Source organism: Nomascus leucogenys, chromosome 4 (genome assembly GCF_006542625.1).
Source record: "Nomascus leucogenys isolate Asia chromosome 4, Asia_NLE_v1, whole genome shotgun sequence".
Lineage (NCBI taxonomy): Eukaryota > Metazoa > Chordata > Mammalia > Primates > Hylobatidae > Nomascus > Nomascus leucogenys.
Window position 1 is genome coordinate 19098439 of NC_044384.1, and position 22826 is coordinate 19121264.

General features: G+C 33.8%; 1 pseudogene; it reads right to left on the bottom strand.

The window, feature by feature from the left end:
• The window catches only part of LOC100598901, a 52108-nt pseudogene extending 36516 nt beyond the window's left edge, over positions 1-15592 (bottom strand).
• Positions 15593-22826: the final 7234 nt, after the last annotated feature.

A 22826-nucleotide genomic window follows, 5' to 3' on the forward strand; every position in this document is an offset into this window, starting at 1 on the left:
GGTTATAAATAATCAGGTTTTCTATAGATCTCACTGTCTTTCATCTCATACCACATCTTTCCACCCACAGGTAGCTGGTTTACTACCTATGCACTATACTCACTTGATTTTGTCAAATGACTGCTACTTAAAGATCAAGGGAGGAGAACAAGTTCTCCTCCATAGGGCAAATTGCGCTGCAGTATGTTTAATTCAGTGAGGTCATATTTTTGTTAATTTAAAACATTCACAATGAAGCTAGTCATTGTTAAGCCATCCATTATGTCAGTAATTAAGAACAGAAATCATTTACTTTTTCCCAGATCAAGATAGCAGAGCATTGAAGAGGGACACCCATTAGTTTGTGTGGATTCCAGGTCACAGAGTTGGCCCTAGGTGATAAAGCAGCTCTGGTTAGCACTCACAGTCACTGGAGAAGGAGTCTAAATGGGTTCTTTTGCTTTCACAAGCAATGCCCCAGGTCTTACCTTTCGATGCCACTGAGTTTATAGGAATCGTTTCTGGATAGCAGCAGTCCACCTCCCCAAGCTGCCTACGACAAACACAAAGAACATGTGCTCTTATACTAATTACTTTTTTTTTAATTACACTGACTACTTTTTCTATGTTAAATTTATTTTAAAACATGATGAAGATTTAATTATTATGCTAGATAATTATCAAGATGGCTATAATTATTCTACTTAAAGAAACAATGAATTAAAAAATTTCCTACCATGAATTTTCATTGTCTATTCATGACACAGTGAAGTCGTAAGTTCCTAATTAATTCAAGAAGGAACTTTCTTTATAATTTCCAAAGACAGATTTTAAAAGTTGGCATCAAATTAGGCTATACTACAGAAAAATTAAAATCTCCATGGTATGCTATAACTTTAATTTTATTCAACTCTAATCAAAGCCAAAGGAATTTCTGTTAAAAGTTATTGTACTAAATTAATAGCATCAAAAGTTATTATTTCTTTAATAGATATTAATAAAGAAATGTATATTAGAGTAATCGGCTAAGTCTTCTTTCAATTTCAAATCATGTTTGACTTTAACATTCATATTCTAAATTTGGGGTTGAATATTAATAGAGATTAAGGTTTTTAAATATAATTTGGTATATTTTTAGCCCTTTTCATGATGTATTAAGTCTATTTAAAAATAAACTTAGGTAGGCCAGGTGCAGTGACTCATGCCTATAATCCCAACTCTTTGGGAGGCCAAGGTGGGCAGATCACTTGAGGTCAGGAGTTCAAGATCAGCCTGGCCAACATGGTGAAACTCTGTCTCTACTAAAAATACAAAAAAAAAAAAAAAAAATAGCCAGGTTTGGGCTGGGCGTGGTGGCTCATGCTTGCAAGCCCAGATACTCAGGAGGCTGAGGCATGAGAATGGCTTGAACTGGGAGGCAGAGGTTGCAGTGAGCTGAGATCATGCCACTACACTCCAGCCTGGGCGATAGGGTGAGTCTCTGTCAAAAAAAAAAAAAAAAAAGAAAAAAAGAAAAAAAAGAAAAATAGATGTAAATAAGATTATTCTTTATCTGTATTTTCTGTATTTATTCATTATAAAATCTAGGTACAGAGAAATTTTTGACTTGCCTGAAATGCCTGTTAGGAATCTTTAAGGATTGTAGGATTTTTTTTCTTAAAAAAGAGACATTACAAGCCAGACTAAAGGAGATGACTTACATCCACATGCAACCAGAGTTTGTGCTTCTCACAAATATCAGTGATGTCAGGGAGAGGGTCGAAGGCTCCATATGGAGTTTGGCCCTGGTGATGAAAAAACGGAATCATTCTTACAATCTCATGAAGTCCACAGGAACTATATACAATACTGGTACCCATTACACTTCGGGATATCAGAAATCTGGATAACTTTGATTAGGGATATTGAATAGCTAATGATTTCAAATATTCTGAGGTACATAATCACTAGAGGTAGTAACATAACTGTAAGGTGGATTTATACCTTTCCCTCTCAATTTTATTTATTGTTATTTCCGTTTACACTTATTTTAAAGAAAGTAACACCACAAACATGGAAATGGCCAAATTCCATTATATGAGGAAGACCCTGATGAATTTCCCTTTCATATTTAACAGAACCAATAATATTAGAAATACTGCAATGCTACTTCATTACACCACTTCAGTTTTATAAGAAATTTCCCACATTTTGTGTTTATTCTATTTTTTAAGCAATTTTCTTATCAATTATTTTTCACTAATAAAAATAGGTAAAATATATAAAGATATTTGCATGTTAAATATAGAACCATAGAACATACCTTCTTTTTAGCTTGTAATATATTTTTCTCTAACTCAGCTGGAATCATCTTTCCCCTCAAAAATGCAAATACACATTGATTTATTATAAGTATATAAACATACAAATTCTACCAATTAGAATAAGTGTTGTGCAAGATTTTAAAACAATCAGTTTTTAGTGTCTCCTAAAGACATTTATAAGTGTATGAATAAGTAATAAATGTTCAATTAATTTAAGCCACGTTTAAGTTAGAGAATGCTTTATCTACTATTCAGTCACCTTAAAATCTGCACTCTTACTAATCAGAAGATTTTGATCATTGTAAGGAAGATACAAAATAATAAACTCCCTTTCGATCATTCTTTTTTTTTCTTTCCTTATTTTGTTAAAGTAATTGAACTTTATTTATTTATTTATTTATTTATTTATTTATTTATTTAGAGACGGAGTCTCGCTCTTTCGCCCAGGCTGGAGTGCGGTGGCACGATCTCGGCTCCCTGCAAGCTCCGCCTCCCGGGTTCACGCCATTCTCCTGCCTCAGCCTTCGGAGTAGCTGGGACTACAGGCGCCCGCCACCGCGCCCGGCTAATTTTTGGTATTTTTCATAGAAATAGGGTTTCACCGTGTTAGCCAGGATGGTCTCGATCTCCTGACCTCGTGATCCGCTCTCCTCGGCCTCCCAAAGTGCTGGGATTACAGGCATGAGCAACCCGCCCGGCCCTTAAAACTTTAGTTATTAAGACCTCTTGATATCAAGATTAAAAATATCAGGCGTTCAAATTTGAGGGGGGACGGGGGTGGCATAAATTAAGGTGGCCTCACATTTCCATGAAATAAATTAAAGCCAATATTTTTCTACTCCGTTCAGCTATGAGACTAACTGCCAGCAGGCTTAGAGATAATTCACTGGAAACATTTTAATTAAAGTCAGTACCAAGATGATAATGCTCGCTATCTATCTTCAATATTCTATTTTCTTTTTGAAAAAAAAGAGACAGATAACAAAATAAGAAACCTAATTGGAGTACATATGTTTGTATACCTATAATACCTAAAGTTGTTTATAAAAAAAATGTTGAGCAAGTTACATAAGTAAACTATGGCTCAATTTCGTCATACTAATTATTGAAAATAAATAGTAGAAAAATCCTATTAATAATAGTAGAAGTGATGTAAAATATCTTTAGAGTGGTAATTCTCAGGAAACGTGCAGGGACAAACAACCTGTGATAAAGTTTATTGGATAATAAACTTATAAAAATATTTGCAAGATATTTTATATTTATATATTTCAGAATTTCATAATATATAAATGTTTCTTATAAGGCAATAAGAAGTAATCAACTACCACTAAAAACATAGGCAAAGGACATGTACAGTTAATTCACAGTAATATACAATTGGCAGGTCAGTATATTAAAAGATTTCTATTGTTTTGAACAACAATAGACATCATTTCTGTCAGATTTTCTAAGTATAAAAATATTGATAATATTTTAATATTACATTTCAGATAAGAATATAATTAACTAAAAATGTTTAAAGGGCAAATGGAAAATTTATATTGAGTTATAAATTCACACATAATTTGAACCTATGGGCATTCATATGAGAGATATTCATACAAGACAACTCAAAGGTGTTTATTAAACTCAAATATGTTTATTACATTCATTTAAGCACTGTTCTTAAGTACTAAAATCAATGGGAAAACCTATAAATGTCTTTTTAAATAGGACTTGTAAAATTATGCTGCATTTATAAAATTGGAAACTGATATAACTTACTTAAAAAAAAAAGTCTGTGAATTCACGAGACAAGATTTCGAAGCTATACCATAAAGCCAAAGGAAATAAAGCAAATAACAGAACATAACACAGAATTGATGTATGAATAAGTTTGATATTAATAAAAATTATATCCAGAATCTGTATAAAGTTTGTAATATTGCTTATTTCTGAAGAATTGGATCCAAAGAAAATATATTTTCACCTTCTACTCTAACACGGTTGAATTTTTAATTTCGAAACATCACTATGTTTATAATTTATTTAATAAATATAAAATAGGGAACAAATATATGGCAATAGAATTTTCATAAGGCCATAGTTAGTAAATAAATGTCAACAATAGGGTAAATAATTTTGGTGCTTCTTTCATAATGACTCATCTTTAAAACATAAATAAAATGAATCTGGGAGAGGATTCTTGCCAAAGAATGGAACCACAGGCAAATGAAATCTTAATCTGTGAAGCATAGTAATAATAAAACTTTGAGAATGTATTAAGAAACCTACCTTTCTTCGCACTTTACTTCAATTACATTATCAATTCCAATACCCAGAATTGCTGCAGCTTTTTTTTATTGACTAATGACCCTTGGGCAAAAATAAGACAAGACAAGACATTACTTCTCCTACATGAAATCCCCATTTACACACAAGTGCACTTGGGGCATGTATGCATAGCTTTGAATGGGTCTGTGGATGTATATGCATGCAAGTATCAAGGCATATTTCCAGGCCCCCATCTTGACATTTGTTGGGATCTAGAATGTTGTAGCACCTCTTTCCAGAAGGCACTGTCACAGAATAGAACTCTTTACATGCTTGAGTGGGAGCTTGAATATTTTAGTTCCCTGCATACACACGAAGCCACATCATTTATAAAGTTAGCGACAGTATCCTCCAGGAAAATCTTTTTCTGTTCTGGACAGCTCTAGCTCCTGCATTTGAGATTTTTTTTTTTTTTTAGACAAAGTCTCGCTCTGTTGCCTAGGCTGGAGTGCAGTGGCATGATCTAGGCTCAGTGCAACCTCCGCCTCCCGGGTTCAAGCAATTCTCCTGCCTCAGCCTCCTGAGTAGCTGGGACTACAAGCGCACGATGACAGGCCCGGCTAATTTTTTGTATTTTAGTAGGAATGAGGTTTCACTGTGTTGCTCAGGCTGGTCTGGAACTCCTGAGCTCAGGCAGTCCGCCAGCTTCAGCCTTCCAAAGTGCTAGGATTACAGGCGTGAGCCACCGTGCCCAGCCCATTTGAGATTTTTTTTTTTTTTAAGGCATGAGGTCTTATGAATGTACTGAATATTCCAGTGCCTGTAATTCTTAATTCTGACTTTGACACCCACTTTGATCTCTTGCCTGCTAGTTTACTTTGTCCTTGTATCATCCTGCCTTATGTAAATAATACCAGCAAGACAGAGGTGATAGCAGCTCTAAAGATAAACTTGGCCCGGATTATTTTTAATCGCCAGGAAAAGACCAGATATATGAGATTAAAAAATACAGAAATTAAAACCTTAACCATGTTTCTATTTCAATAAAGAATACACAGATTAAATAAAAAACTGATTTCTTAAATATCAACATTATGGAATTTCAGCTTATTTACTCATTATATATATTTTCAAATTATATTTCAAACGATGACAATTGCATTTGTAAACAAGCATGTTAAGTTGTATAAAGTTCTGTAATACATTGCATTGAATATAAAGTAGTAGTTTCCAACTTGATAATACATAGTAAGTACTTACTTAACGTAGCCATAGGTTCTTGGAAACTGACTTTAGCCGAAAAGATGTAAAACGAAACCAGTATTTTTTTTCTCTTTGACATTATAATAAAGCAACTGATGTAATCCAAGGATCTATTGTATATTGCTTCTCTTAAAGTCACAGTTTCCAAGAACCTGTGACGTTAAGTGAGGACTTACTATATAGACGTGTAATGCCAATTTGAGTTTGGCAAAGGGAGTGCACTGCAAAAACAGGAATATTTCAATAAAAACTCTTTGTTTCTAGGTACTTTTAGGTAGAACTCTCAAACTGGGATGGCTACTACATTTTAAGATCATAAATGTTGCCATGATAGATAAGAAGAAATCAGATTACAGGTTTACAAAGTTTTGATTCTATGCACGAGAGTGGAATACTCAATGTAAAGGAGATATCAGTGGAGATACCGTCAACATCAGAAGAGTTTGGCTGAGGATCTAGTCTATAAAAAATACAGTTTTCTTTTAACTGATTCCTTTGGTCCGAACTGGAAAGATGAAACAGTAATTACATTCTTTTTCTTTTTATTCAGTGTGAAAAAGAACTACTAAATCTTTGAAATTTTTAAAACAATTATTTTGGTAAAGTTAGCAGAATGTTTTATATTTATAATCACATCTGCTTTCTGTTTGTCATGCTGAAATTAAATTTTAATCCTGAATTATTTGTATTGCTTACCTATAGAGCCTATATTTACTGGAAAGTTTTTTCCTTTTCAATATCAATATGTAGATCCGGACTCAGAGATTATCTGAACATATTTGATAGAAGCATAATGCCAATATTCTTAGTCTATATTTTATCAGGTTATCTTTGATGATTCTTAAAAGTTGGAAAAAACCTACACTTGGTACTTACTTGCTCAGAAACAAATAATACAATGCATGGGAGTGCAGTCATGCCTTTTGTTTTTATCTCTGGATATTGTTTGTAGCGAGCTACTAAAATACCATAGAGGTTTGATATACTGCCACCTGTGGAAGAGAAATAATGACCGTTAAGCTAATTTCAATCCTAATAAATGTTTATTGAAATAACAATTTGACAGTTTCTGAAACTAATGAGGTGCTAAATCATTGTTATTTTAAAATTATCCTTCCCTGAAATTGGTGAAAGGTCAAAGAATGAAATTCCCACCTTTAGATTTCTGGAAATTTCATTTGCAATGATAGCACAATGGCTTACAAATGTCTGTCAAAAATAGCAATATTAGTTGGAATACATTTTGAGTGTCTCCCGATAGGTATTTTATTTAGCTTACAGAAAGTTGCTTTTTCTTACCAGGTGAAAATATTCCATCTGCTTCTGTTTCTCCCCAGCCAATAATTTCATACATCTTCTTGAGAAGAATTGTCTCCATTACAGTAAAAACTGGAGCTATTTCATATGTAAACCTATAATACATATAGATAAATTCAGCTGTGACTTATATTACACAGAAGAGGCAAAGTCAAGTCATGTGTTAACAAGATCATATACTTTTTAATTCTATATTAGACTATGCAAGAAATGGTTACCTTTTATATATTCTAAATTGCTTATTCCAGATTGAGTATATTAGTTCTACAAAGAAAGCGCCATGACTTCCATTGTTTTGTGCAATATCTGAAAATTTCTTTCCCACCTGGAGGAATTTTGAAAGCAACTCCCATCCCTTCAGAACACACAACATAGTTTAGGATCAGAAAATGCCCAGTTATTAAGAAAAAAACCTATATATTCCTTAATAGACAAGTTAAAAAGACACAGATCTGGAGTTGCAACAATGTTTTGCAGAACATGAAAAGGGTAGAAAATGCCTTTTCTAGAAATTGATTGATCAACATCCTTTGTGTAAGGATTGTACTTTGAGGAAACACACCAAAAAACAACTAAGAGTTATTATGTTTTCAATAACAACAGCTGTAAAGCAAGAAGATAGCACAAGACAAGAATAATGTGGGAACCCAGGGAAAAGGATTCAGATATGACCGTGATGGGAACTCTCCCTCTGTTGTCACACTGTGCAATTAGAGTCAGCTCTTCAAAAAGCAAAAGTCGGAATTCAAGGCTATAAGCTTTCCTTAGTGCACACTCTGTACAATAAACAGTGAAATATTTACAGTGGGTTCTGAAACCTGAAGGTGGCTTTCGTTAGTCTCAAGAAATCCTTTTATTTGTCATCGAAAATGTTTAGTCTCCTTTAAGTGTCCTTAAACATAGATATTGACATCAGGCACTATTTATATGCTGCTTTGGATGCTCTCAGCTTGCTCTGCCTCTGAGGCCTTTGGACAATATTCAGGCCCAGCCACACTCACACACAGCCCCTAACAGTGAGTCACCTCCTCTCTTGACAGCAGTCACTGGCCTCCTGCCCAGAAGTTTCCTTTTCAGCCTGAAACCAAAATGCCCATCCATCAGGTAGGGGGAAGTCAATATATCCTATGGTACAATCCTTTGGCCCTAGGAGACCTGGTGGAGTGTAAATTCTTTTCCCTTCCTCCCCACAGATGAACTGTCCTGAGAAGCACAAACCCCGGGGGATCAAGCACTCACTGTGCTTATATTCATGCTTAGACCCAGGTCTCTAATGATTCCTTATACTGCTCTTCTGTCCTTTCCTGACTCACTTCATTTCTTCTCAACCTTTCCCTTTCGCATGGCATACCCTAAAAATAAAGTAAGACAGAAGCTCTTGCCTCCAGCTCTGTTCAGAGATGCAGACTAAGAAAACCCACTGACTATTAGAATTAAGATTTTAGTTCTAAGAGGAACGGAGTAGGAAGCAAGCCTTATTCACTTCTATTTCAACAGGGCTTAATTCCGCCAGAATGTACTGTGTCAATTTCAGCTTCCACACATGACCTTTGTGATCCTATTTCACCTTTGTGTAATAGGTATTACTATTTTCAGGAAACAGTGACTTACTAATCTTCACAGCATTGTAGAGTGGTAGAATTAGGAATCCAATTTGATTTTCTCTAATTCCGTCTTACATGCTTTTGTACCATCTTAAGATTATGGTAAGAGATATCCAGTCATTAAGAATGAGGAAACTTTTTGAAAATAAAAAACCGTCTATCTCTTAAATTATTTCTCTTTGCATCTACTACCTATGCTTTCCACTATTCCTCTATTTAAGCTCAATAATATGTATTTTCTTCACATAGAGAATGATTAAGTCTCATAATAATGGGATTCCAAACTATGGAATATAGTTTATAAATTTATTTTGTATAATATATAACATATAAAATATAGCCTATTGTCTGGAAAGACAGTATTGCTCTATACAGGTTTAACTAAAGAGCCATTACAAAGCAAAAAAAAATTAAAAATAGCAGTAAGCTAAGTACACTACTTTTATTTCATATTTACAAAATACTAATTACCACAATGGACTATGCATCATTAAAATCTCAATGATAACTAAACAGTTACAATAAACCTCAGTTTTCCCACATAACAGGGCAGGCTCTTATAAATATTTAGTTCTTGGTTTTAAAGTTTGAAGTTCTACCAGCTATCTCTTTTGATTGCTAAATTATATTAACATCTGACACAGACTATTCCTTTCAATTTAATATCCAATCATCTCTCTATTCTTTTTTACTTTGAAAAATACTGCCCTAAAATTAACTTTACTTCAAAACACATCAGCAGTATATCTAATTTTCTTATGGCCACAAGTTTTGCCATGGCAAAAGTCAATATTTTAAAATAATCATGTCAAAGTTAAATCTAACTTTTCTTTAAAAGTTTATTCAATACGATTGAGGTTCTAATTTATATTCGGAGAACTTTTCATATATATGTGTATGTGCTTTTTTTGTTTTTTGGGTTTTTTTGTTTGTTTGTTTTGTTTTGTTTTGAGACGGAGCCTCCCTCTGTCTCCCAGGCTGGAGTACAGTGGTGCAATCTCGGGTCACTGCAACCTCCATCTCCCAGGTTCAAGCAATTCTTGTGCCTCAGCCTCCTGAGTAGCTGGAATTACAGGGGTGAACCACCACACCCAGCTAATTTTTGTGTTTTTAATAGAGACGCGGTTTCACCATGTTGGCCAGGCTGGTCTCGAACTCCTGACCTCCAGTGATCCACCTGCCACGGCCTCTCAAAGTGCTGGGATTACAGGTGTGAGGCACCGTGCCTGGCCTCTATGTGTGTGTATTTTTAAACAACTACATACTGTGGGCTGTTTTGAGTAGTGTTGAAATGATTCCACTCCTAGAACTTGACTCCCAGTCCACACCCTAACATCTGAGGCTAATCAAGTAAATTCAGGCCCTGAACACTGCCAGAGAATTTTCAGACAACCATGTAAACTTCACACATGTCACACAGGAAACACATAGCAGCTTCTTTGCATTTCTCCCAAGTTTCAACTATTTGTTTTTGACACAGCAAGCATCGTATCCAGCAAAATGGAACTTCCACTACCTACATCTTCACTCTTGCTTACGTGTGTCTAATAATCTCACATTTCCTAGGTACAGAGGGCTACTCACAGGTTGGTATTTGCAGTGGCTGTCAACCATTACCCTGCAAGTCCAATCATATCTAACCCACTGGACAGCTGGTTAAAATAGCGAGGACGTCTTGGAGACAAAAACAAAATTGCAATAGGCCAAAATAAAAACTAGAGTTAAAAAATACTGAAATTTGATAAGTTTTTCACTTACCAGGTACTCATGTATCAAGCACACTTAAATTATGTTATTCAGTAAACATTACTGAGGAGCTATCCTATACAGAGACATTCCTAAGTATTGGAGATATGGTGGTAAACCAATGGGCATAGTTGCTGTCATGCGGATTTTACAGGCTGGTCGCAAAGAAAGACATTAAACAGATAATGATACAAATGTGTTTGATTACAATTGTAAAAAGTGCTACATAGGAAAACAGTGGGTGTGGTAACTGCATTCCTAGGGGAGTGAAAGTAGCCAGGGGAGTGGGCCGAGGAAATCTCCAGAGAAGTCTTCCTGGAGGAAGTGATTTTTAAGGTAAGATCTAAACTTCGGCATTGCCAGACAAAAAGATTTGGAAAAGGAGCAAACTGAAACAGATCTCAATACGCTCAAGGGTGAGAAAGGTCCTGCATCTGAGGAAGGAAGGTCAAGGATGGGGGTGTGTACAACTACTTCCATGGACCACTTGGGCAAAGTGGGGAGAAGCCATCTAAAACATTAAATTTTCACTGAAAAGCTGCTTATATGTTTTTGGGGGCATAATATTAGATCCTTTTACAATGATTTTTAAAGATTTATATTAGTAAGTAATCTTTATTAGTTGTCAAAGTGAGCAATCTGTATTTCATATAGTTTGGGTATTTGTCCCCTCCAGATTTCGTGTTGAAATGTCATCCCCAATGATGGAGATGGGGCCTAATGGGAGGTGTTTTGGTCACGGGGGCAAATGCTTCATGAATGGCTTGGTGACATCTCTGCTGTAATGAGCGAGTTCTGGTTCTATTAGTTACTGGGAGATCTGACTTTTAAAAAGGCTTGCTCCTGTCCTCCTCTTTCTCTTGTTCATTCTCTCACCATGTGGCACGCTGGCTTCCCTTGGCCTTCTGCCATGAGTAAAAGCTCCCTGAAGCCCTCACTGGAAGCAGAGGCTGGCGTGTTTCTTGTACAGCCTGCAGAAACGTGAGCCAAATAAAACTCTTTTCTTTATAAGTAATTATCAGATGTAGGTATTCCTTTATAGCAAGACAAATATATTCACACAATATCCAACTTAGTTTAAAGTAATCTTCCCTGGGATTCCTGGCTTAATGCCTGCAATCCCAGCACTTTGGAATATAATTTATAAATTTATTTTGTATAATAATTTATACAACATATGAAACAAACCATATTGTCTGGAAATACAGTATTGCTCTATACAGGTTTAACTAAAGAGCCATTATTAAGCAAAAAAAAATTAAAAATAGCAATAAGCTAAGTAGGCTATTTTTATTTACATTTCATGTCTACAAAATACTAATTACTATCACGGGCTATGCATCATTAAAATCTCAGTGATAACTAAACAGTTAAAACAAACCTCAGTTTTTCCGCAGGGCGGGGGGCCGAGGAGGGCAGATCTCTTGATCTCAGGAGTTTGAGACCAGCCTGGGCAACATAGTGAGACCCCTGTCTCTACAAATCATACAAAAATTAGCCAGGTGTGGTGGTGTGTGCCTATACTCCCAGCTACTTGGGAGGCTGAGGTGGGAGGATCGCTTGAGTGTGGGATGTCAAAGCTGCAGTGAGCCATGATCACCCCACTGCACTCCAGCCTGAGTAACAAAGCAAGACCCTGTCTCAAATAAGTAAGTAAATAAAAATTAATCTTCCCCTTCTTATCCCCTAGATTATCTTTTGCACTTCTTTCATGACATATTTTACAGACGACTTGTGTCACAGCTCTTTGTGAGTCCCTCTCATTTTTCCTCTAGTATGTTACATTATCCGTGTTTCAACAGTGTCCTCTCCTAGAGCAAACTTCGTGGGTTCTTAACAAACAGGAACTCAATACGTACTTATTACGTGGATGAAATGTAATGTCTGGAAGGTGTGAGCTGTGTTAGCCAAGTGTTCCTTTCTGTTATTTATCACTTTCTTAGCATCTTTATTTTTTTCTCTCTGCACTTCAGATGTACAGAAATGGAAATGGAAAAGTGGAGGGTGGGTCTACAGATTTACCCTACATTTGCAATGCTAGATAAAGTAAAAAAAAGGAATTTAATTTACGTAAGTCAGAAATGCTTCCCAATTGCCCCACTATTTTTCAGAAATACCATTTGCTATTTTTATTTCTAAGCTGAATTTATTTTAATTTCACATTTACTTTATACGGTTAAATTTGAGTCTACAACAGGGTATTTTTTTTCTAATCTTATAAAGGCTTTTTATTTTGTTTAAAAATGGTTTTCTAGTTATAAATATACTACATGTTTTAGAAATACACAAAATACAAACTACACATACAGAATAGTGATTTTTTATGCATGTATAGGAGACAACCTGCCTACTTATCTATTCAACTACCTATTTATAATATATTCTACAAATGATATTTACAAAGATATCCTAAAATGATACAAAGATAGTTTACAAATGTGTTTATTATAAATAGGTAGATATAGACACATATATTGTGTATGCATACACACATGGAATTAACAATATAATTAAATATAACTGAGATATTGAACATATTATTTTGTGGCATACCTTTTTATAACGATCAATATCCTATGAGAAATTCCCCATGACTTCTCTAAAACTTTAAATGGTAATATTGCATAGGATTTATCTCAAAGGATATTCTCTGTTTATTTAAGATAAATTTAAAGACAAGCATCCTTTGTTTTCTGTTATTAAAATACAGGCAGCAATGAGCATTCTCAAATGTAAATCATCTTTGTGCATTAGCATGGCAGATCAGTTTGGTCTGAAAATAAAATATTAGTGATATTTAAAGTGCTGGGGTGTAACAAATATCATAACAATGTCCATATATTTGATATTTATCAAATATAAGGTATCCATTCACAAACGATTTCTAATTATTAAAATTATACATAAATATTTTTCAAGATAACATAATAAAAATTAATAAGCCCAAGTAGGGATAATGTATTTAGAGCCACTTTGTTGGTCCTTTTTTTCAAAGACTATGTTCATTCCAACACACTATTTAGTATGTTTAAGATTTTAGAAAAAGGGTTCCATAGACCCTATTCAAACTTCACTTGCCCCTGAAATTATGATCACTTTAAATGGCTAAGAATCTAGTTACAGTAACTGGGTGTGGTGACTCACACCTGTAAAGCCAGCACTTTGGGAGGCCGAGGAGGGTGGGTCACCTGAGGTCAGGAGTTCGAGACTAGCCTGGCTAACATGGTGAAACTGTGTATCTACTAAAATTACAAAACATTAGCCTGGCATGATAGTGGGCACCTGTAATCCCAGCTACTTGGGAGGCTGAAGCAGGAGAATCGCTTGAACCCGGGAGGCAGAGGTTACAGTGAGCCAAGATCGCATCATTGCACTCTAGCCTGGGCAACAAGAGGGAAACTCAATCTCAAGAAAAAAAAAAAAAGAAACTAGTTACAGTAAAGCTAACTTAATCAAAAAACACAATTTCAGAAATGCAAGATATATATATATATATATGATAATTTTGATGCTATGTATTTTACTGGTACAAAGGATAATCAATTTGGCATCAATATTGAACATTATAAAACTAATGAAAACTGATAAAAATTATACATTTACTTGCCATTAAAATGTAATTTCCTGAATCAAAACCATTTACTTTCTTTTATTAATTTTTAGAATTTTAATTTTAAAATAATTTTGTTAATTTGAAAACAATTTATAGATGATAATTGAATCTGAAAAAATCAAAGCTAAATATTTTAAATAAGAATAAATAAAACTATGATCATTTTTCAACACAAATGTAAACTCAAAGCTATTCATCCAATTTACATTTCAAAAACATCAATCTGAAAAATCACCTGTTTTAACACTGTATTTTAAGGTATCTGTGCAATCAACAAGTAACTGTTCCAGAGATTCAGGGTGGTCAGGCAGTTCTAAGGTAAACCCATCCAAACCTTCAAGTAGTTGATGAGTCTGATGGGAGTCCAATATTTTACTCTTACCATCAAAGGTTTTTTTTACATACTGCAAAAGAATATCTACCACTTGCAGCAGAAAATATTTTGTTAAGTCTTTGTCATTCTTGGATGGCAACAAATCTAGAGAACAGAGATAAACTACAAAGTCAGTAGCTAAATGGAAAAGAAAATTTCCAAGAGATATAATTGTAAACTAAAGATCATCACTGTAAACTAAAGATATTAAAGTGCCATGTCAAATAGCAAGTAAAGTAGCATTTTCCTAAATCTTATCAACAATCTTCATTCAATGTCCCATTGGACAACCTTTATTTTTCACCAAAAATTAACCATTTAAAATTAATGCCATTGGAGCAGGTGTCCCTTCAAGATCTCCTAGAGATGTACTTTACTTTATTTGACTGTACTGCCACAAAATGATCTGGTCATTCTACTTCTAAAAGTAAATTAAATGGTCAGATCTTAAAGAACATTGCTATAAAGACACATGCACACGTATGTTTATTGCAGCACTATTCACAATAGCAAAGACTTGGAACCAACCCAAATGTCCAACAATGATAGACTGGATTAAGAAAATGTGGCACATATACACCATGGAATACTATGCAGCCATAAAAAATGATGAGTTCATGTCCTTTGTAGGGACATGGATGAAGCTGGAAACCATCATTCTCAGCAAACTATCGCAAGGACAAAAAACCAGACACCCCATGTTCTCACTCATAGGTGGGAATTGAACAATGAGAACAACATGGACATGGGAAGGGGAACATCACACACCAGGGACTGTTACGGGGTGGGGGGGAGGGGGAGGGATAGCATTAGGAGATATACCTAATGCTAAATGACGAGTTAATGGGTGCAGCACACCAACACGGCACATGTATACATATGTAACAAACCTGCACATCGTGCACATGTACCCTAAAACTTAAAGTATAATAATAAAATTAAAAAAAAAGAACATTGTAATTGCTTTGATAAACATGTAAAGCACATGAGATTTATGTATTAAAAATAACAAAGGGATACATTTGTTAATGGCATTCGTACCTGAAGCATAAGCATTTGATAAATTAGTCATTACATTCCCAGTGTGAGCTTCTTTTTTCTCATCATTCTCAGTTGACTGAAAAGTACAGATAGACATTTTTCCCATCTGGTTCTTACCTAAGTTAAAAAAGTTAATATTTTGGGCTTATTAAAATATGTTGATAATGTGTATTTCCTTCCTTATCTGTTATTAAATAGATGCTTCTAACAAATCCATAGTAATTGCAACTCCTATTTCCTTTCTCATGTAATCTCTGGAAGACACATATGAATTGGAGAGAAAATTCAATTTTATTACAACAATATAAAGAAAAAATGATACACTTATTGTTAGTTTTGTATCAGTTTAGAGTATAAGATTAGGAATATAATAATGAAAAAATATGTTATCCATAAATTACAATGCCCACTACAGAATAAGATTGTTATATTAACACTTAACTTCTTATGACAGTATCTACTGAATCTTAAGTGGGTCCCAAATGCCTTGCACACATTTTGATCCTCACAATAAACTTTAAAGGATTTTTTATGCAAATAACAAAATAGATAAAGGAAGTTAGATAATAGTAACAGCTTTTTGAGCACTTACTATGGCTCAGGCACGTTTCTAACCATTTCATATGTATTATTCAATCCTCATAACATACAGTTAGGATGTAGGCACTACTATTGTTAACATGAATAGTGATATATGGTTGATTTTGGATTTATAGGTAGATCAGATTAAATCCAAGGGCCATTGCAAATTAATAGTTTAAAATATTAAGTTCTAAAATTCTCTTTAATAAAAATATTGAGCCAAACTTCCACTCAAACACATCATTCTTAAGTGTCTTTTCGTGTTCTGGGAAATGCAGTGGGGGAAAGGAAGTACAAACTATCGTTCCTGAAATCAAAGTAATTACCCGTAGCTATATGTAGAAAATATAAGGTAGCTAGAAAATGATGTATGACTACATTTTGTACTTTTGATTTTCATAAGCTTGTAGTATTGTTTCCAGGTTTAACGAGATTTTTCTTAAATAAAATGAACTATTTTCCTTTCCAAATATTGCATTTGTTAAGACTATAGCAAGATTAACTTGGTTTAATTTTTGAAACTGATACAATGTTTAGGCACCTTGAAATGTTTATTCATTGTAAATGAAATTTTTTATTATAGTATTTTGATAAATACAAATCCAATATATTAAGAAATTGTGCATAAATTGTACAGATTACAGTAACGAGATGATTTACGCATCATGAAATACATTTAAAAATAAATTTTCGTATTACACATTGACCCTATAGACATATATTAGGTTAATTCTACGTATTTTTTTTCTAGAAGATACAGGTAGTTTTACATTTCCCTGCTATAAACAATAAAATAAATTCTGAAGTGACTAAGAGTGTCACTTCTTTTAAATAATCAATGGAAACAAATTCACAAGTAAAATTTTTTTAAAAACCCTTTACATGAAGCCATATTGAAGAAAGTTTGTATATACATTATGTAGAAGCCAACAAATTTTGTATATTGGCGTAAGAATTACACTCCACTAATAGCTTCACTACATATTGAATCTACAATCTAAAACTATGTTAAACTTTATATTTAATAACAAAATAGTTAACTGCACAAGTAATATGAAGATTGCTAATATACTTCTGTCAAAATATTTTAATAATAATTATATAAAATTAGACCGTCATTTTACAGTCATCAGTTTTTAACAAGTTGCAAAATATTACTCAATGTTTTTATAAAAATGTACTCTCTCACCTACTAGTAATTTCCAGTCTTCTTACAAAGTTTCAACTTACTTGCCAGGCTATATCCACATTTCTTGAAATGCATGTGCAGTGAAAAAAATTGCTGTCTGCTTTAAGAGAACATTTGGAGCCAGAGAGTGTTTTCTTGCAGTGAAAAATAACTCAACCATTGAAGATTTTTACTGCTGTAATTTGTAATACAGACTCTTTTAAAGTCTTTTCTTTGAGTTCATAGGAATAATTCTATTATTTGTAAAATGGATGGGGATTCAATGCTTGTATTTCATTACAGAATTAATTGACAGATGGTTGTAATGTATTTGTATTTAAACATCACTTGCTTTAGTGCTTTTTAAAAATATAATTTAATGTTAAAAAAAAAAGGAATGGGCTTCAACTTCCTTTAGACAATTACAACTTTTATCCGCAAGATTGTGTTAGTTATGTAACATTCTAGGGTAGAAATTTAAAAAAATGCATGGGACTATTAATAGCATGAGTCAAATCCTTGTAACACAAGAATCACTTTTTACTTTTGTATTAAAACTCTAATATTAAAAATAATCCATAATGATTATCACTTTGAGCCCCATTACCAGGTGTCTATTTTCTCAAGAATTTATCAAGTATCAGCTTATCTCTGTCGAGTAATGTGCAGGTCAACATTATTTGTATTTATTAAATAAGTTTTACATATGTTCCTAAAGGAACATGAAAATATTGATAATTCACATAACAAAAACTTCTGAAAATATGTTAGTCTCTACCCTAGGCATCTAGGTGCAATTTATAAACAGATTAACTCTTAATTCACTCTAATAATGATAGAAAAATATTGTAAATTGTAAAAATCTGTTGACAACTTTCAAACATGATTTGGGCCCGTTGTTACAACTTTTTTTCTTTTTTATTAAGGAGTTCACTAGAGCCTCTAACAGAAAACAAAGCCAAAAAATCCCACTGTATTTGATGATTTCAAAAAACCACTTCCTCCTTTGCTTTCTTCCTGCTTTCCGTGGAGTTGATCCATGATTGTGGAAATGGATAGAACTAGGAAGATAGGGAATAAAAGCTCCATGTCCACAACTACGTTCTCTTTCCTTCAATGACCTACTTCTTTGCTCTAATAGTGTCACCATGTCTCTTTTGAAAGATTATCCCATTATCTTCATTCAGAAAAGAGGAGCTCAGCCTCATGACTCCTGGACATCTACTCATCTCTGTCAATAAACTCACCCATGTTATTCTAACATATGTACTACCTGTGAGTTAACCCTCCACTCTCCTAGGCACTGATAGGATTCTATCCTGCAAGGTTTCCTCCTTCCCCCCTCTATTCTCATCCTTACCTGTTCCTTGCCCCCCAACATTATAACCACCAGCAACCTAGCTTCAAAATGACTCAAATAATCCCACTTCAAAGGAAATGGATTCTGAGCCATAAAGTCTCTTGAGCTATTATTCCACTTATTTCCCTTTATGTCCTAGCACTTGGTAATTAGATCTTTGTTTATAGACATCCTGAGCATGAAACTAACCCTCTCAAGGCTCAAAGGGAAAGTAGTTTTTTTTTTAATTTTTACTTTAGCCTAATTTTACACATTTTTAGCACACATATAAATTGAAATTGAGACCACTCAAAAATTTTCTCTGCAAAGCACCTAAGTGCTTTCTTACATTATGCTACATTAGATAGAACTAAAAAAAAAAAGAGTAATACTTTTCTCTTAGGGTTGATAATAATAAAACCTATAGATTTCTTTTTGGTTGGTGTTTCTTCTTTTTCTTATGTATTTCTTTCATTGGCCCCCGTCTGTGTTTCATACAGTGTTAACAATTCTCCATATGTTGAAATCTGAAAGAAGGTGTATGAATTAGGTATTACTATTGTCTTGTTCTGTATCATGTCTTCTTTTACCTCAGTTTCTCCATCAATACAATGGACATGGTAATAATATCTACTCATGGATGTGTGCTATCAAAGGAGATAATAGCTCTAAAGTGTTTGTTACAATCTTTTCTATATATTATCATCTTTTCTCTGGCAATACTGACAGACAAAACAAAAGCAAAATAAACAAACAAAAAACAGTTTTGATGATGCTACCATTCTGACCAAAAACTTTTAATAATTTCCCATCTACTAATATTATAGTCTTAAAGTTGACCCTTTCCTTGCCCTACCTCCCACCACTCATCTAGAAAATGTCTGTGTCTCAAAAGTAGGACCACTCACTCTCTTGCACACTTTACCTTTCCTTACTTCCCTTTATGATATTTTGTGTAATTTCTTCTACTATAAATAACTTCCCTCTTTCTTCTAATCCAAAGCCCATATATATTTACTGAGAACTTATTATACACGAAGCACTCTTCTAAGCTAGATTCATATTTGTTCATTTAATCATCCTTGTAGTCTTGTAAGATTTACTGCCATTTCCTCTGTCCATTTTACAAATGACAAACTTAAGGCACAGGGAGATCCTATAGCTTGTCATGGATCACACAGCTAATAAGTGGCAAGTCTATGATTCAATTCCAGATAGTCTGGTTCTAAAGTCCTTTCTGAACCACCAATCTGACTTCTGTCTTATAGGGTTCAAGTGATATCTTAGTAACTCTATAAATACTTCTTTATCTCTACCACTGAGATGAAGTGATATTTATTTTCCTCTGAATTATCACACCAAATATCTGTCAATTTTTGTAGAGCTTACCTGGCAGTCTAATGAATTTATTAGACATTCTGCCTTCATGTTTGAAGGAGTTACAAAATGTTCATTCAGTATTGTCCTCAAGGAAGTACAATTTGGTAGAAAAGAGAGTAGTGGGAACAGAAAAAAAAATATTTTAATAATGTGAAAGGTGCTACATTTATAAGATTATAACCATTGATTCTAGTAGAGACATGGGACAGGATGGTTAGGGAGGGTGTTACCATGGTGTTCTAAAAGCATTTAGCAGAAGAGTTAAGGCAATCCGGAAGGCCATCTAAGGCTCTCTCTAAAGAGGTTGATATGGCACGGTAATTGGCATTTATCTAGAGGATGCAGAAAGAGAAGCATACTCAAGGAAAAATAAAAGAAATGCATAAGGTCTTGAGAGACAAATTAAACAAATAAGAGAAAGCTACAGTATATGGTATGGCCCAGAAAACCAAAACCAAGAAATCATCCTACGGGGTGGGAAGGATACATGAGTGTGTTTGGTATTCATCCTTTACAGCCCAGAAAACCAAAAGGAAGAAATCATCCTGCAAGGTGGAAAAGATACGTGAGTGTGTTTGGTATTCATCCTTAGAGCAATAGAAAACCAGAGAGAGGTTTGAACTATGGAGGAATGACATGATTGTGGCTTTCTTATGGTTATGGAAACAATGGTGATGGGATGATTGTTGAAAGTATTAACTAAGTGTTTCAGTAAACCTTTGTGCAGGAATTCTGCATTTACCTAAGAGATTCACAGAGACTAGAGATAGAGACACATGCTAGCTGGCAAAATTCTTTCAAGTGAATTCCAATTCAAGTACATAAAATTATGATGGCACTATATAATGTAAACTTATAAAATAATATAGAATTATGGAGAAGAGAACCACATTTCAATTCAGAGAATAAGAAGGAAAATAATTGATGGGCATTGAGCCCTTAGTATGTAGCAGGCTCTATTTTAAATTCTTGATAAGCAGTAACTCATTTAATACTCTCAACAACTTAATGAAGTAGTTTAGTAGTTAAAATAGTGTACAGGTGCTTTAATAGAAACCAAAATAATAGGGACTTCAGTCAATGTTAAGATTTATTTCTCTTCTGTGTAGAAGTCTGGACTGGTAGGTGGCTAAGGGCTGTCACACTGTTGCGCTCCATAAGGTCATGCAGAGCTCTGGGTACCTTCTTTCTTGCCATTCCTTAGATCAATGCTGTCTGATAGAAATATAAGTGAACTAAATGTGTAATTTTAAATTTTTCTATTAACCACATTTTTCAAAAGTAAAAATAAACAGATTAAATTAACATTAGGAATATATTTAATTTAACCTAATAGATCCAAAATGTGATCATTTTAAATATGTATTACCTCTCAATTAGGATGCTAAATTTCACTGGAAATACTTGGTCATATTTAGGTTTCACAAAAATTTTGTTTGGAAAATGTTAATATACACAAATTGTTTCAACATACAATTTTTCAATAACTAATTTGTTTTTAAATGTAAAGTAATTAAAACCAAATACAATAAAAAATTCTTTTATTCAGTCACGCCAGCCAATTTCAAGTGCTCAATAGCCCCATGTGGCCAGTGGCCACTGTACTAGACAGCACAGGTCAAGGGTATAGCCTTCAATCCACTCTTCATCTACTAGCTCACTAGCACTGTACCTGAATTCCAGAGTAAGAAATGGGGGAGAAGGGGGATAAAAGAAATTAGCCTAAGGCTTAAGGTAGGAGGCTAGGATAGAAATCACAGTCTCATGCTCGATGGACATCTTCCTTCCTTTGTTTATAGGCAAGGAGGAAGAGAGTAAGGGTAAGGATGTGCTACCAACACAAAATTGAAAAAATGGATATTGGAAAAACTAGCAGTCCACGTCATTTTTGGATACTCTTGAAGCACTATTTTTCAGACAAGAAAAGGGAGACACAAAAATTTATGTTTCTACTTTTATATATTTGTTAACTAGTAAGTTGAAAAAAATAGTATTTCTACCATAATATAACAGATGTTTGAAATTTGAATCCAATGTATCAGATTTTGACAATTGTTATCTAATGTTTATTTTTTTGCTTTACCTGTGTTGATACTCTAGCTCTTAGATTGCATGAGCTTTAAGGAAATGAAAAAAAAAATGTCATTCAATTCTTTTTACACTTTCACGGTGCCTAATATCATTCAATTCTTTACACATTTGCAGGATGCTTAGTTATACTGTAAAGTCTATAAAAGAACTGTTATTCTTTCACCTAAGCCATATTTACTAGGCTTTCTTTCCACATAATTTTTGATTATCTGAGTTCAAAAGATGCGTGTGAAGACAGAAAAAGTAACTACAACTGAAAAACATAAAGAAACAGCAGCTTAATAAACACTCAGAAGTCTTACTGATATATGTTTACTTTGTGAGGTTTGACTTCATCTGTTTTCTTAAGTCACTGATCTCTTCTGGAAGAACTGTTTTCATCTCTGGGGAATTGCTCTTAACAATATAATGAAACACAAAGTACAGAGAAGATCGTGCAGGCTTTGTGGGAAGGTCTGGTTTTTATATTCGTGTGATTATTTTCATTGTTCATCTCACTGTAATTTTTTGTAAGAATTTGTAAGCTTTTTGTTTACCTATATTGAAAGAAAAAAATGTCACGATCCTGTAATAACATCAAAACTATGTTGTTCTTTGTGGGTTTTGTGTCTAGAATGCATCTTTATTTCATTGATCTTGAAAGTGAAAAAATAGTTTTGCTATGTTTTAGTTTTTGTAAATCACATTCACATTATTCTGATATATAATTTGTACCATGTATCTACAGTGTAGAAACTCATTCACAGAAGGTGCAGAGATAGAATAAATTCA